The sequence below is a fragment of the Euprymna scolopes genome, chromosome 19 (genome assembly GCF_053919585.1).
Source record: "Euprymna scolopes isolate OS-2025 chromosome 19, ASM5391958v1, whole genome shotgun sequence".
Classification (NCBI taxonomy): domain Eukaryota; kingdom Metazoa; phylum Mollusca; class Cephalopoda; order Sepiida; family Sepiolidae; genus Euprymna; species Euprymna scolopes.
In genome coordinates, this window is record NC_136500.1 from 60420693 (window position 1) to 60434512 (window position 13820).

General features: G+C 35.1%; 1 protein-coding gene across 9 annotated transcripts in view; it reads left to right on the plus strand.

The window, feature by feature from the left end:
* The window catches only part of LOC145303651 (uncharacterized), a 637407-nt gene that overhangs the window by 541396 nt on the left and 82191 nt on the right, over positions 1-13820 (plus strand). The window lies entirely within an intron of this gene.

Consider the following 13820-nt stretch of genomic DNA (forward strand, 5'->3'; position numbering starts at 1 on the left):
GTTGAGGCTGCAATTTTTGAAGATCGCCGCATTACTATTCGCCAAATAGCCCAAGATGTCAAGATTAGTACAGGATCTGTGAAAAATATAATTCATGATCATTTGCATAAGGTGTCTGGCAGATGGATTCCCAGGTTGCTCACACCATTCCAGAAGCGAGAACGCGTCGAGTGCTCGAGGATGAATTTGGAGATGTGCCAAGAAGATGAGTCAAAGTTTTTCAAAAGACTGATTGCACAGGATGAAACCTGGGTCCATCACTATGATCCAGAGACCAAAGCCCAGTCAATGCAGTGGAAGCACTTAGACTCACCACCTCCAAAGAAGACAAGGGTGCAGCCTCCGCTGACAAGGTCATGCCCACAGTCTTCTGAGACCAGGACGGAGTAGTGATGACAGATTTCCTGGCAAAGGGTACCACAATTACAGAAGCCTATTATGCTTCACTTTTGAGGAAATTAATTAATTAATTAATTTTAATCAAAAATAGAAGAAAAAGAACTATAATTTGGAATACGGCCCCATACAATCAAATGTTCAAAACAAAACTTGGTAAGAAATTTCTAGACCTTATTGAAAAACACTTTCCCGCAACCAACCCCTTACACAAAATCTTCAATAAAAATACTTTGAAGTTATCTTACGGTTGTTGCAAAAATTTAGAGATGATAATTAAAGCACATAATAACAAAATACTAAATAAAAACAATGTAAACAACAACAAAATAAACAATAAAAAAAGTAGACACCATGACAAAAATAAAACCAACACTAGCAGAAATAATAATAATAATAATAATAATAATAATAATAATAATAATAATAATAATAATAATAACAAACCAACCCCGGACAAGAACAACCATACCATAAATAAAAAAATAATAATAACGAACAAGATAAATGCAACTGTAGACACCGCACACTTTGCCCAGTTCAAAATAAATGTCTAACAAAAAGCGTAGTTTATCAAGCAACAATATTTGCGAAAGAAAACACGAATAACAAGAAATATTACGTAGTCATGACTTCCTTAGATTTCAAAACCCCATACTATGACCACAAAAGTACATTCAAAAATAAAAAAAAACACCGTATAAAAACAACCCTAGTGAATAAATACTGGGGACTCAAAGAAAGCGGACATTTGCCGGTAGTCGAATGGAAAATAATAAGACAAGCTACCACTTGCAGAAATTTTGATGACCCATGTAAATTATGCCTCCATGAAAAATTTGCTATCCTGTACTTTAAAGAACCCCAAAATCTATTAAACTGTAGACGAGAAATAGCAAGCAATTGTGTTCACAAAATAAAATTTACTCTAGGATAGCGATACCTACGTATATAGTGATGCCTACGTAATAAAAACAATGTAAACAACAACAAAATAAACAATAAAAAAAGTAGACACCAAACAAAAATAAAACAAACACTAGCAGAAATAATAATAATAATAATAATAATAATAATAATAATAATAATAATAATAATAATAATAACAAGAATAACAATAATAATAATAATAATAATAATAATAATAATAATAATAACAAACCAATAAAATGATAATAATGGAAAATAATAAGATAAGCTACCACGTGTAGGCATTTAGACGACCCATGTAAATTATGCCTTCATGAAAAATTTGCTATCCTGTACTTTAAAGAACCCCAACATTTATTAAACTGTAGAAGAGAAATAGCAAATAACTGTGTTCACAAAATAAAATTTACTCTAGGATAGCGATACAAAATAGTTTTAAAACTAACAAAAATAATAGAAAATAAACAAATAAATAAATTAAATAAACATGAATATGCATAAACGATCACACATATATGTATATATATATGTATATATATGTGCATGTATGTGTGTACACATAGGTATATTTATATATATATAAAAAAAAGGAAAACGTCTACCTTAAACCACTAACCTAGTTCTAAAACAGATCCTTTGTTCGATAAAATGCATGCCCATTGGCTGATAGGAAGGGGCGCGGTGGATACTAGAAAGCTGATTGGCTAACTAAAACCCTCAACAGAAGAGACAATATAAAAACAATAAACAACCACAGAATTCGCGCATAAACCTGACGAATCCTAGAGTGTATGAAACGCTGAATATCCAGTGTAGCTTAATCGCCATATATATTTTATATATATTATAAATTACTAACTAGCTCTACCTACGTATTGATCACTTTTGAGGTAAATACTTAAAGTTTACGCATAAATCTATACTTTCGTATATTAATTTTATGTGAGTAAATGAAGTAGTTATATAACTATCGACCGAAACATTATCGTGACTAGTGAAGCGATATCTTGCTCTATATAGTAATCAGCACTCTTTTATAAATCTCGTTAAATTCATTGTATTTTTTTCTTTGAATATATCTAACCTAGACACACACACACACACACACACACACACACACACACACAACAATTAGGTATAGCTACACATTCATGAGCATGTCTAAGTCAACTTAGTTATAAATAACTAGAGATTCCGACAGGCAATGTTACTTTTACAAAAGCCAAGTACTTTTGTAAAAGCAACATCTCCTAATGAAGTCCCTAATTTTTTATAACTAGTTGACTGAAAAATACTCATGAATGTTTAGCGATACCTTTATGTAAGAATAAATGAGAAGTATATCTTGCTCTACCTTGGTATTGAGCACTTTTGAATAACGCTTCTTAAATTCATTGCATATTTTTCCCCTGAACAATATTCACCTGGTTATATATATATATATATATATATATATATATATATATATATATATATATATATATATACACACAGATGTACTAAAACTGAAAAAAATGTATATTGCATGAAGTAAAACCAAATAATAGAAATTACACTAAATACAACCGTACTAATATAAACTACGAAACAAAATAATTACTCAACTCCTACATGAAAATGTTGTAAATTCTATTTTAAAAAGCGCTTTTTTCTTGATCTGAGTGATTCGATGTCCGAATCGATTTTTTCTTATAAATATTTCTGTGCCAAATGCCAAGAAAAGCTAAAATAAAATAATTAGTGAACAATGGCTTCTAATCAAACCATTCGCGTTACAACATTGCAAAGTTCCAATCAATACCGTCATTCGATTACGCTTGTTTATCACAAATAACCTACGGCGAGATACAGATGTTGAATAACAATGTCCGCCACCATTTAATTAGAGCTTAGATATTACATCCTCGCATAGTGCTCTGGCATACGCAACCTTGTGCCAGTATTAATCCAAAAACTAAGATAATTATCAACTAGATTGGTAAACCTTACTCCGATAAATATTGTTTGGTTTAGTATTGAAAAATAAAGCCCTTTCTTAGCTTGAATTCCTTGATGTTCGGTACTTATCAAGAGCCCAGCAGCAGCAATCGACGTACCCTTGTTCCAGACACTGGCATTTCCATCTGTTAGGCCCAGGACAAACCCAAGCATTGCAATTAATGTATCGAATTAAACTTCAATCATCACCAACGCTTGCAAAAGTAACACAATAACCTCGTGACTGTAAATAACACTGTCCTCTCCTCTCACTCAAGCTTGCTTTTTATGCAGTTTTTCACCCTGTCTCATTTGCATGTGTGCCCTCTGTTTTCTCGTGATCTCGCGATCTCGCGAGATTACAGTTTATAAAACACCAGGTGCCATCTTTTTTTTCTCTTTTCCCACCAAACACTTCCCTGCGGCAAGTCCACCCCCCCTTCCTCCGTCACGCCACCGCTCGCACGCATATCCACACAATGCACAAATACGCGGACGCTTGCTGCTCTGGTGAGTATTTCAATTAATCTACTGTATTTTTCATGCGAACAAACCCTTCTCTTTTTAGATCAACATGCTTCTACAATTATATGCGAAGAAAAATGTCCTTCTCAGGGCACTTCACCTTCTGCAATTTTATGTGAATAAACCTTCCCTCGTTAGGACAACTTACCAATTATATTCGCATTCCAATCTTTAGAGATCAACTTATTCCTCAGCATGCCCAACCAACAGTGTATCTACCTAGCCGTTTCTCCAACCTCAGCGACGCCCATATTTAACTATATACGTTGGAGAAGTAGAAGGACCGGACACTATTCGATAATCCCCCCCCGTGACATCGATAGCTAAAGCAACCCTGTTTCAATTATGAAGCAATAACCCTATCATTTGTTATTCACAAATTTAAATCTGATCTCTAAATAGTTGTAAGACCAATCACTGTCATAGGCACTGCAACAGTACTAAGTTTTATAGTATTAAGCGAAACAAGTGGCCTGAGCCATTCACGTGGCAAGATGCTAGTTTGTCGCGGGTAATACTCTCCAGTGCCGTGAAATTGCTTCCCGGATGACTATAACGTGGTCGTTTTCAAGTCTAATGTAAACAGGTTCTGATTGAGCCGTCCCTTGTAATAACCACATTCTGCTCAATTTCCACCATTACCAATCATCACGGTGTTGCTTCACAGTCCACCTAACACTCATTTGGTGTAGCGTTTCCTTACAGCATTTAGTTACCTAACAAATATCGAGAAAGCTCAACGTCAGTGATCTGACGAGAAATAATGTCACGACGTGATTTAGCCGTAAGCTTTGAAAAGATAAAAATGTAATATCGACTTTTGCCGGCAAACTTTAAGTCTATCTAAAGGTCTAAAACATGCATTACATTGGATATGTCATAAAAAGCCGTCCAGGACCCTTTATTTTAGATACGTAGGTCTTTTTATTTAGCCGCAAGCACCCTTAATTGTGCAAAGACACTTCTTGTACGATAATGTTTTTTTACCTATATTACAATTTATCCGTGTATTGTGTGCCGCCTTCAGCATGTTTTATCAATGATTGACTTTCCAAGGTTATGCAAATAAAAATTAAAACTCTTTTAATATTTGATTGTTAAATATTACAAAATGACGTCGTTGATTTTTTTGTTGCAGGATATTCGAATCCTCTAAATAATGAATAGAAAATAATTTTTGACAAGGAAAAGATTGGGCATTGTGGTTAATTTCTGCTCATAACCCAACGATTTGTCGGGCAGCACATAATCTAGGAATGAACCGATGATAATAAAGTTAAACAGTCTTAATAATCTCTCTCTCTCTCTCTCTCTCTCTCTCTCTCTCTCTCTCTCTCTCTCCCTGTGCTTAAGACTAAGTGAAACTTCTATTGGTAAAGTTTCTTTTCTAGAACTGCTTCTTTGGAATACAGTACCGCGATGCTGCTTCCCAGCTGACTACAATATGGTCGTTTTCAAGTCTAATATAAATAAGTTCTTGTTGAGCCGTCCTATTAAATAATCACAGCGTCTACCTGACTCCCATTACCCCTAATCCTCGAGTTGCTCTTGTGCCTTAGTAAGTGGTTACTCTTTAATAATAATAATAATAATAATAATAATAGTAGAATCGGGCAATTGTTTATTCTGAATTTGACCGAAAATTCCGGTTTTAAAAATTGGCATCAAAAGTTGTATTTTAAAACTAGTTAAAGCACGTGACTATTACAAGTAATTTATAATATTCTGTGTGCATATGTGTGTGTCTGAGGACAACTGAAATAAAGCCCCATACAAAGATAAAATAAAACTTTTCAGTGATGCAAAAGAATAGGCGACACGAAGTCGACAGCCAACAGTCTCAGATTAAAAACATCGCATTATACTTAATTATTTTTTTGTATAAAATCATAAATAAAATGTTAGTTTCATTGTTTTGAATTTGTTTTTAGTATTATAAAAATATACTAATTCATGAAATATTTATTGATTTCTTTATATATTTTTTAGAAAAAATAAAACAATTTTTTTACCTGGCACTATTTACTGCGGACTTCATGTCGCCTGTTATTTTGCACCAGCAACTTTTCTTATGTAAAATTCACGAGGAATCAAATTATCCTCTTGTAATCTTCTCGAATTACATCACCTGTTTCGTCGTTGGTTCTGACTGATGATTGATACGATGCGTATTCTCTCACTTCACGTTATGCTCTTATATCACGGGAGGCTGCAAGTCGTCGAAAAATAATTCATCACATGTTGCTCGTCAGATACAAGCAAAAATTAAAAAAACAAAAAACAAAAAAATCATCGATATAGTTGATCAGAAGAATTTTAAAGGGTTGTGTGTTTCAGCGGCTGTGGAAATATCTATCTAAAGGACGTAAATCTTTGGCTTATATGACCATTCACTCTTATGTTGGTAGGGGGTCGTCTGGATCTGGAGATTGTTAATCCATTATTCTTACCATCAATTCGACATTGACAATTTTGGGAAAATGGTTTCAACTTTCTTTTAGTTAGCGGGAGTATACCTGGCTCTTGCACCAAAGCCACGTAACTTGCTGATGTCACGGGATAAAGTTTGAAGATACGATCGGAATTTCTTCCGTTGTATCAAATTGCCAAAGGAAATTACGAAAATTGTCCGAAAGTAGCTGAATTTTTTTTACTTTCTTTCTAAAGACAAGGAATTAATTTCCATTTGGACATGTTCTATAAAAAGAAACAAAAATCAGAAAGACGACCATAAATGTAATCATGTTAGTAGTACCTATTTACTTTGCCTCTCCACGAGGGCAGAGTTAGACACCAGAGTCGTTTTTTTTTTAACGTGGAGGAAAAAACAAACATTAAAAATTGTCTGTCATTAAGCTCCTCCACTAACTGAGAACAAAAATTGAAGTGTAGTATCAGAACAGATATTACACTTGATCTTGATCCAAAGGCTAAGTAGCTAAAAACCTGTGATAAATTGTAAGAATCTTATCGACGGTCTAACTGTTCGACAAATATTGTTGCTAGAACTTCAAACATGACGTCATTTTTCAATGTAAGAGCATGAATCTATAGGTGATATAACCCGGCCTTTTCACTACAACTTTTTTTTAATTTGTGATTCTCGCCTACACACAATATGGACAGGATTACTTTTTTTTTAACACAGACATCACCACATTATCAAGGCCAATAGGCCACTCGAGGATAAGAACAGTGGACAGTAGAAATTGGACAATATAGTAATCGTTAGTAATGGAAATTCGGTAAATTTGTTAACTTATATGGAACGGCTCATCAAGAACTTGTTTACGTTAGACTTGAAGACAACCATATTGTAGTCACCCGGAAAGCAGGAAAACGGAAGACAATTCCACAGGCGTGCAGTTCTAAGAAAGAAGCTTTGTTCATGGAATCTACGTTTAGGTTTAGGCACAGATAAAGAGTGGGGGTGATTATTGATAGTGTTTTCAGCTAGACGAGTGTTTCTTGTGAAAGTTTGCCGAGGGGGGACCATAGACTGAAGCTCAGTCGATACTTTCCATGAAAATAACGATACATCAGAGACAAACTCGCAACATCTCTTCTGTGAGATAGAGGTTGCAGGGAAGAGAAAAGGACATCTCCTATGAAGCTACGAAGTCTATTTTGAACTCTATCAAGGAAGGACAAGTCCTTTCTAGCAGCTCCTGCCCAGATGTGGTAATAGTATTCCATCCTTAGACGTAAATTATTAAGTATTATACTTAATAAAAGTCCAACAGGCGTGTTTAAGGGAAATTATGGTGATAGATTCCCCTCTCACGAACTAAAAGTGAATACAATTACCTAATCTATTTTCACAGTCAACTTGGTAGATAAATAAACATTTATGGACGAGAAAAACGCTAGCATTTAATAAAACAGAAATACATAAATTAAATACTGAAATAAAATGTAGTTATTAATATAGATAGAGAATTGCATCAGCAGTGAGATATCTACTCGGTCGATAGAAAGATCCCACCATTTTTCCAGCGGCCTTGGCAACAGATTTGATGAACGTGTTCCATTTAAGATCAGGAGAAACGGTCAAGCCCAGAAGCTTGTCAAAAATTGAGGCTTCCTGAATACGAGAGCCATTCATTTCAGTTGATGCCAGATGTGGATCAGAATGTTGATGATGTAAAGAGAGAAGCTTGGTTTTAGATGCATTAAATGTAACCAGCCATTCCTTTCCCCATTGTACCACGTGCTCAAGATCAGATCAGAGGAGAGAGAATCGGAGAGAACTTGGTCGTTTACTGTCTTAGATGTGCTACCATAAATGTTGTGTCATCAGCAAAAATGTCTACAAATGATGTAAGGATGTGATTTGGAAGATCATTAATGTAGATCAGAAACAGAGTTGGGCCCAGGACGGACCCCTGAGGGACTCTATTATTAATACTGTGAGCTTCTGATTTTTGACCCTCAACTACTACTCTTATGAATCCATCAGAAAAAATGATATAATAATTGAGAAGACATTTCCAGCTATACCATAGCTAGAGATCTTGTGAAGTAAACCTTTATGCCATACCCTATCAAAGGCCTTAGATATGTCAAGAGCAAATTCCCTAGAAAGGTTGCCGCCGTCGAGAGATTTGCCAATCCTATGAGATATAACTGTAAGCATATCTGCTGTAGATCTAGCAGAACGGAAACCATAATGAGTATCACTTAGAAAGTTATTTTTGTTGAGATGGTTGATTACTTCTGTATTTAACACAGATTCCAGTAACTTACTCATGACGCACAGGAGACTTATTGACCTGTACAGAGAGGGGGATGAACGATCACCTGAATTCTTAAATACAGGGCATACTGATGAGATTTTCAAGGGTGATGGGAAGTTATTCTCCTTAAGACAACGTTTACACAGTTTTGTAAGTATGGGCGCTAGATCTGGTTGAAATTTTTTGAATACTATAATTGGAATACCGTCAGGGCCGGTTGCTTTACTGGAATCAAGGTTTTTTATTAGCTTGGCAACATCACGTACAGATATATGTATATCACATAGCGTGTTTTTTGATACAGGAGGAAATATCGGGGTTGGCGGCCTTGGTTGCAAAGGGTAGAATTAGCTGCAAAGTTCTTGACAAAGAGTTTGGCTTTGTCTGATGCTGACGAGATTACCTCAGGTCCATTGATGATAGTTGGGATAGAGCACACGCTTCTGTTCAGGATTCTGTTTGCTATTTGCCAAAACTGGTGGGAACCAAGCCGCTGCTCAGCTACTTTGGACTTGACGAACTTAGCATACAACTCTCTTGCGTTCTTTATTACTTTCTTACAATGGTTGCTGGCAGTCCTGAAAGCGGCTTTAGTTTCCATACATCTATTACGTTGGAAGCAGTGGAAAAAGTGATTTCTGTGCGCAATGGCAGCAGCACATTCTGGAGAGAACCATGGCTGGCTGTTAGGTATTTGCTGGAACTTTTTCGAGGGTATGAAACGGTCTATACCTACAATTAACCATTCCCTCAGGTCTGATACTATAGAGGACACATCCTTTTTAAACACGGAACGCAGAGGTAGATTCGATATAAATGTACGGAAGCTATCCCAGTCAGCCTTAGTGTATCAATATACTGTACGATGGAGAGGTACGTCTAGGGACTTATTACATTTCATTTTTATCTTGATTGATACAACTGAGTGGTCGGAAAATCCAAGAGGAGACAGAACAGAAACTGAACATAGTTCAGGGCAAGTTGTGAGAAAAAATCTAGTAGACTCGCATACTGGCCATCATTCTCGGGCACACGGGTGGGTTCGTGAACAATCTGAGTGAGGTCATAAGCAATGGAGAAATCATAACAGAACCTCCCCTCATCATCGGTCTTGTTTGAGTGGGTCAACCATTCGACGTTGTGAACATTGAAGTCTCCACATACGTGAATGTTAGCTGAAGGATAAGCAGATAGGACTTGGTCAATTTTCTCAGATATGCTTTTAAAGATAGTAACTCCGCAAAATGCAGTAGTGTGAGCAACCCGGAAGCACATATAGGGTAAGTTAGGATCTTCTCTGGAGATGTCCCTACCACATTGAAAGGCATCTTTAATATAGACACATTTTCCATGCCCATGGCGATCTTGGGGGTAAGATTTAGAAGTTAAGTTAGAGTATCCTTTAATTGCGAACTCATTTAGGGAAATAGCTGTCCAATGCCAGTTTCGATTAAAAATGAAAGGTCTGGTTTAGTCTCATGTAATTTGGTTTCAACCTCTGGAAGGTTAGAACGTAGACCCCTGATGTTGGAGAAGGAGACATGGTAGTAGGGGTCTACGTTGCAAGTTGGAGAGCCGTGTTTAATCGTGTATTTTTTCTTGAAACCTGTCATAATGGAATTTGTTAAATTTGTGGACTAGGTCGTCAGATTTGCTTAGAGCAGGACAGAGAGGGAAAACTAAGAGAGAAAAAGAAACGAATAATTTTTTTTGTAGAACATGATAAGGTAAAGCCGTAACAATTACCCAGTAATATGTCATCGGGAGACCCCACCAGAAGCTACTGCATGGTCCAGAATCCATTCACCAAATGGCATTACAGCAGCCCCAGTACTTTGCACCTGCTGATAGGACAGCCTCCTTAGTGGTTAATCCAAGGTTCGGGTCCCTGACTATCAGGCGGATAACGTCAGCCCAGATAAAACGCTTACCTCCAGCACCCTTACTAGTGACATGGCTACAAGGATAGACATAGAAACAGAAAATTTCCGCCATCTCTGTCAACTGTTCGCGCAGAATACTGCCAACCTAGAAAACAGCCTTTTCTTCTCCCTTTGTCAGAAAAATCACTCATTAAAAAAATGAGGACTGAGGGACAAATAAGGAGAGGCGAGAGTAACGGGAGCTGCCGATAACGCACCCACAATGCGTTTTCTACTCCCCATTAAAAAAAGAATTATTAAGTATTATACTTAATAAAAGTCCAACGGACGTGTTTAAGGGAAAGTATGGTGATAGATTCCCCTCTCACGAACTAAAAATGAATACAATTACCTAATCTATTTTCACAGTCAACTTGGTAGATAAATAAACATTTATGGACGAGAAAAACGCTAGCATTTAATAAAACAGAAATACATAAATTAAATGCTGAAATAAAATGTAGTTATTAATATTTGAATCTAAAGATAAAAAGTAGGATTAATATAGAAGTCACTTATCTCGAAAAAACACTTCCGTCTCCAAAATGCAAACTGTAGAAAAGAATTTTAGTTCTAATAACATCAGCGTTCAAAAGACTTTTTTTTTTTAATTAACCGTTAAAACAAAGGCGTGATCTTATTCTGGACTTTAGCTAGTCACGTTTTAAGAAACTTGCGTAGTCAGCTGGTTTATTTCTTTATCTCATTAACTGTGTAATTCTTATAATCTCTGAACTATCCGACAATGAATATCATTTTGATACTCTGTTTTTCCTTTCTTGCATGATTTCAATCAACTTTAATTCCATTGTCCAAATATTTAACTGATCGGCGACCTACGATGAAAATTAACATTACGATTAACATTTTCTATGTCCGATCGGTCAGTTGTTTTATTTCTTTGTCTGTATATATATTTTTTTACTGGTAGGACTCCACGGAATAAGAAAATATATTTAATCAACAAATATGTTTTGATAAAGCTGATATTTTTGTGGATACTGCATAAATTTATGTTTTTTGACAGAAAAACTAAAACACACAGCAAATATGAGTTTATCAACATTTCTTTAAAATAGTGTCTATCGTATTTTAAATATACAACTTACCCAAATGAAATAAATCAATAAGTACTAATAAATACTCAGAAAGAAATATTATGCTACATAGTTCAATACAAATAATAAAAGCACATTGTAAGAGACAATCTTTAATTTACTCCTTCAGTACACCACATTTTTGCCCTGTTTCTTTCGAATGTTCCTTTTTATGTAACGTTTCGCTGACTTCTTTGTCCAGTAAAGAATCACTGCATGTCGAAATTACTACGAATTACTAAGATATTCCAAAATGAACTACATCAAAGAGAGGTCACTCGAATATTCTTGTCCAGGGTTGCGACATTAGCATCTTTAAATCAAAATTTCATGACCATTGCCTTTTTTTTTTTTTTTGAAGCAGTTTGACTTTCAAAAATTGTATTTGGTCTTTTTCAAAGCGTAATATCCGGACTTACTAAGGAAAGAACAAGTAGAATATTATGTAGATAGCCTCTGGCCTATCAAAAATGTGACATGATTTATATTTTTAGGTTTTGAATTCTTATAAACGTTGAGATTTCCAAAAATTCAATTCCACCTCGAAACTTCGTTTTTCTTTCTCTACGCTATTCCAGTCAACAATAATTCCATTGTTAAATATATTTGCGGCCCAAATTTTTCCGTTGGTGACAATGTTCTCTGGCCATTGTTATTTTAATCCATTTGTTTTCTCTGACTATGTTTATTTTATCTTATTTTATATCTAACTAGCATGGGTACCCGGCGTTGCCTAGGTTTTTGGAGGTGAATGTTGAGAAAAAAAAGTGGTGTTAGGAAGGCATGCTCGAACCCGTACCGCGAAGGAGGAAAAGAACGGGAAAAAACGTGACGTCTTTGCTGTTACGATCACCGCCAAATCGGAAGTGACGTAGGTTTAAATTAAGGCTAGACAATCGAAAAAAGGGGAAGACTGTCGAAAATATCGATGAAAAAAGCTACCCCTCCCTGTAGTAAAGTTCCCAGTTGAGGGTGAAGAAATTAATGTTTTTAGCCAATTTTTTAGTATTTGCCGTCTGAAGGGCCGAGCTTCCAAACGATACTGATCTTGTGAAAATCCGTTGCCTCTATTGAAAGTTTTAGGCAAACATTCAAACATACATACATACATACATTTTATATAGCTCAAATTTTCGAACCCAAACCGATTAAAAAGCTTGCCATATCTCTGAATACCCTTTATGTAAAATTTCAAATGTTTAGACCAGAAATTGTTTGAGTAATTTGGTAGAGACCTCAGAGGTCATTTTTTTTAAACTTTGACCCCTATTATGACCCCTTAACATTTATTGTTTTGGGCTTAAACCAACTTATTAAGTTAGATCCATGTCCAAGGCACCTATATCTAAAATTTCAATTGTCTATACCCAAAATTGGCGGAGGAATTTATTAGAGTTCTCAAAGGTCAAATCGTTGAACTTTGACCCCTAAATAGCCAAATGTCTGGTCGAAAACGGATTACAAAGATTTTTCCAAATCTCAGTACCCATTATATCAAATTTCGAGTCTGTAGACTGAAAATTGACAGAGCTATTGTGTAAGGAAATGTACAGACAGACAGACAGACAGACAGACAGACAGACACACGGACACACACAGATACACTTTCACTTTTATAAATATATAAATTTTTATATGTAAACCATCATTTGCCCCCTACACTAACTTATTTTAATATATATATATATATATATATATATATATATATATATATATATATATATATATATATATATATACACGCGAGCGCACACACACATCTCTTTCTTTTCTTTATTCTAATGTAATGGTTCCCAACCTTTTTTTTTTTTTTTTTTTTTTTTATTATTATTATTATTATTATTTACATGGCGGCACGTTATTGGGCTCTTTAAATTCTAACGGAAATTTATCATTAAAAAAAAAAAAACAGAAAAAAAAACAATGTCCTCAACTCATAATATAAAATAAAGTTTAGTTTGAAACTTAGGAGGATTAGTAGTAAGGTTTCTCTTCTTTTAACGTGAAACCATTGCTTTATTAAACAATGTTTGGCAGCACAAAACACACAGCTGAGAAGGAATGCCTATATCTCCAGTCGATTAAAATCCAACTTTCAAATAATCATCACTATACAACCGGTAAACTTTTGTTTTCATAAACACGGTTATCATCACCTTTTCTTTTCAGAAATTTGTCCATAATTAACGGTTCATTGAATTTAACCGTGAACAAAATAATCAAAGAATATTTTTATC